The sequence below is a fragment of the Neopsephotus bourkii genome, unplaced genomic scaffold (assembly GCF_033783945.1).
Source record: "Neopsephotus bourkii isolate Nb327-2 ecotype Australia unplaced genomic scaffold, CSIRO-AGI_Nbou_v1 NB_1328, whole genome shotgun sequence".
In the NCBI taxonomy this organism is placed as follows: domain Eukaryota; kingdom Metazoa; phylum Chordata; class Aves; order Psittaciformes; family Psittacidae; genus Neopsephotus; species Neopsephotus bourkii.
Window position 1 is genome coordinate 1,075,471 of NW_026901808.1, and position 4,525 is coordinate 1,079,995.

The window sequence follows — 4,525 nt, forward strand, 5'->3', positions numbered from 1 at the left end:
CAGAGCAGCCAAAACCTGCTGCTCCTGACAGCATCCGTCCCCCAAGGATGCCCCATGCTGGGATAGGGCCCATCCTGTGTCAGCTCTGCACACACCAGGCAGGAAACCACCACTGAGCCCACTGGCTTTGGGGAGACCTCCCACAGATGCATGGGGAAGCCAGCCCTGCACACCAGCAGCTTCCCTACTTTACTGTGTTTGCTGATGAATGCCCAAGTAAAACCCACAGGAACTTTGCCATTTTGAAGCCCTCTGCTCAGACTTGGGTCTCTGCTGAGCTAGGTCACAGGTGGGCAAAGTAAACAGTCAGACTGATGCCCCAGGGTTCAGGTAAGGGGGTGCTGATCCCAGGGTGCCCCATCTGCACCCATGGCTAATTACCTAGGTCCAAGGGAGGCCACCTCAGCTATTGGAACAAGCCACTGGAACTCCTTTCTCTAGGGGAAGCATCCATGCAATGGGGCTAACCCCTTCTACCACTCTGGGTGCTGTTGATGGAGGACAAAAAGCCCATCTGATACCCAAGCGGTGGTATCAGCTGCATAAATGAAGATGCTTCCTGTCTCCACACACCTCTATGGACTAGCACTGGGGACAACTCCCACATTACCATAACACTGTCAGGAACAGGCAGAACTCGAAGGGTGCTGGTGAATCAAACACAGGTTCAATGAGTTTCGGTGAGTCCGAGAAAGCTCACAATTTGAAAAGTGAACTTCTCAACTTGAAGAGTTTCTAAAGCGGAGTTCGCACCAGAGCCCACGCTCCCAGCCGAGGCAGAGCAACAGCAGCCCCTACGGGTGGGGGGAGCCAGAGGCCCGTGTGCTGTGCCCAGTTTAAACGCCATGGTTGTTCATACTCAGTTATTAACCAACCACCAGGCAGGTAATTAAGCCTCCGTAAACAGTCATTTTCGAGCATTGTCCATGCATCAGAACTGACCTGCCCCCCTTTTTCTTCTTCTCCAAAATAATAGCATGTGCTGAGCATGCTGCAACTGGAAAACCTCATGACCAGACATGCTCCCACCTTGTAATTACAGGAGAGTTTGCATGGAAAAAACCCCAAACCATCCAATGCCCTGGTTTTGCAGCGATCACACCTACAAACAGCCCCCAGGAAGGGACACAAACACCTGATCTCTGCAGGGGCTCGCAAATAGCTGGTGCCAAGCATCGGTCCTGCTGGAAGAGTCAGAAATCCCCATGGTTGGAGCTGGGGGTCAATAGTCAGGGTCTGCAGCTACAACATAAACCGGTGCCAGATGCACACAGGACCAGCTCCTGCAGGGCCCCAGCACAGGGTGCCCAGGACGGGAGGCTCTGACACACTGCTGGCACCACACGGAACATGAGGCAGAGGCTCAGGGGGAGGCTCCTGCTGAGAGTTTGCCAGTGGCCCCACGGAGGAGCAGGGATGGTCAGAAAGCCTCCAGCTTGCCTGGATACAGGCCTGGAGACAAGGGTGCACAGACATGGGGCTCCTGTTCTGCTCCCCCTCACCCAGCCATTTCTCTTCAGTCAAAGCCTTTGCTCTGGACAAACTTTGCTTTTTTGCTCTTTGGTTTAAAAGCCCTCTGGGCTTTGACTGTGCCAGGTTTGACCAGCACCAGTCTCCTTCCACACAGGCATGTCTCCAACACATGAGAACAAAGCACACAACTGCTGTTGCTACTCGGTTGCCCTATCGTGGCTGAAAGATGGAAATACCAGTGTCCTAGCTTCAGCAGTAACCAGGAACACTTTGGAAAGGACACTCAAGCCATGGCAGAAAGGGAAGATGAAACATTTCATATCACTTCGAGTAAAGCAGCTGAAATGCACACCAGCACTCTAGAGCTGGACAGACATGCAACACCAAACCTTTGCCAGGACACTGGAGACAGCAGGCAGGGACCCTTAAAGCTTCTTGAAGCATTAACTCCTATACATTAACGATACACTTAGGCAAAAACATTTTCTCTAAACCACAAATCCCCGCCAAGTCCAAATACTAAATGTGACTTGCATTAATGGAGTGTTGTTAGAAAAATGTGTCCTTACAAGTAGTAACTTTGCTACTGAAACACCAGTCCGTGTAAGCAATCCATGCACTAGATTTATTCTCCCACACCCCTGGGGTACCTTCTAAAACCAGAGAGAGATCCTTGCACATATCCCCAAACCAGCTGTTCTCATTTCCCATCTTCCCAGAAAAAACAAGCTGCGGCACTTGGATACCTCTGCAGAAACAGCGGGCAGAGATTTCCAGTATCACTAATGCCAGCAGAGGGGTGATCAAGGTGACACATCCCTCCTGTTACATCAGTAGCAAGTTATACAGCACATCCCTAGCACTGGATCTTCTCACAAAGAACAAGGTAACAAAAGGACAAGGCAACAGCTGCCTCCCTGACCTTGCTTCGTTGGTACAGTGAATCGCAGCTGCATTTGTACCAGATGTATGTCTGCCTCGGGCCGTTCCTAAGCAACTGCACCGAGGATTAGGGCTCACTTTGTCAGATCTGTCCCTGAAAAGCTCATGAGGATGTGGGGCAGGGCCAGGTGGAGGAGGGAGAGCCCTTGCCCAGCTCCATGCAGAGCCCATCCCAGGGCAAAGTCGCAGCCGCAGAGCCAGGCCAGGGACTGCACCAAAAGCGTAGGGCCCACTGGGAGTTTCTGACATGGAAAGACATGAATTCTCTCTCCAATAACTCCCCTATTTCTAGAATGAGGATTTCAGGGCAGTGGAGAGCAGCTTGGGTTTCCTTTTTCAAAGGAAGCCTGCTACACCTGTGATCCCAACCCCTCTTGTGCTGCAGACCCAAGGGCATTTCTTCCTCACCTCGCTGCAAGCATCAGCCCCAAGACATCTGCTAGAAAAGTCAGGAGAGGAAGAATGAAAGGAGCCTGAAGTAGGGAAATTTCCAGTCATGCACCCACCACTTCACTCTGCTTGTCATCTGTCCCACAACAGGCACCAGTACAGAGGTAGCAAGAAACACGGAGGAACAGGCAGCTTGAAGACAGTAGCCACAACATACAGGAGGAGCCACCATAATCTGACTCCCACAGCTGCCCCATCACGCTGTTAACACGCCCAGCACCGCACACCTCACCTGACTCAGGAGCACAGCACATCACTCGTCTAGAAGACAGCGACATCGTAGATTACATTCATTTACTCCTTGTCACTCATTATCAGTTCCCTCTGCCCAAATTTCTCACAGCTGTGGGGTTTGATCACATCTTCAGTTTTTACTCTGTTCTTTTGCTTTTTCTGCTTCCTCCGCAGAACAGGTACCTGCCCTGGACAGCCTCCCCTGCCCATGGAAATACATCCAATCTTCTACTATACCATAAATCACAGAATGGTTTGGGTTGGAAGGCACCTTCCAAAGATCACCCAGTTCTGACCCCCTGCCATGAGCAGGGACACCTCCCACTACAGCAGGTTTCTCAAAGCCCAACCTGGCCTTGAACACTGCCAGGGATGGAGCATTAAGCAAGCAAGCTCCCTTACTGAACTGCTGCAGGTGCCAGGGCTGGCTACGTCCTCACTTTTTTCTTTCTCTGATTAGAAACCTTCTGTCACATACCCAGGAGCACAGTGGAGTGTGTCATCTTAACTCAAAAGGCTTTACAGCAACTTCTTGTCAACACTCTGTGATTCTGGCTCACGGTGACAGGGCCAAGGGTGGCCTGTGCTGTTAAAAACCTAGCTCCGTGCTTCCTCTTCAGCCGCAGCAGACATCTACCTGATCCCATCCCCTCTGACCTCGACCTAGTGCTGGATTTCTGTGATATGGGACACTTGAGCTGCAGCTCAAGGGGTGTGGGGACACAGCACTCCCAGTCTTGGAGGCAGCCAAGGTGACTCTCCTGCTAACATAACCTGCAACCCAAGAGTGTGGCAGAGCAGAGCAGAGCCCAAACCACGCAGCTGGAAGTGGAGGCAGCTTTTTGCCCAGAAAGACAGCTGAGGGGGACAGAGTAATCGCACACAGCATGTCAGGAACACATCGTATGAGGAGTCAAAATTTCTTCCCGTGTTCTAACTCCTCAACATTGCGTAAGAGCCAAAGATAAAAATACGTAATTTTGACGATGTTTCCTGACCCAGAAAATAGTATTTTTTCATCTATCCCCCCTTTCAGGAGATACACATCAACACCAGGGCTTCCATTTCCCTTAGGACACCCATTCCTTTCACTTTTCTATACTACACTCACTTCTACACAACGTAAATAAGCATGATCAAAAGAAGTCACTGTTAAAAACTTCTATTGTCTCTGGAACACCCTTGCACATACTGGTTAAGGTAATGACAATGTGTGGAACAAGCATAAGTCATTTGAGTGCAAGAACCAACCCCTCTGTGGAGAGAAAGCAAGAGCCCACAGCAATACAAGTTCAACTGATCCTGTATTTAATCCTCAATGCAGCATCTCACATCTGGAAGTCGATCCCAAATTCTCTTCCTTTAGCAACCAGCTGCCACACAACCTTTGCTCCTGACAGAACACCACGAATATGCCACACAAGGA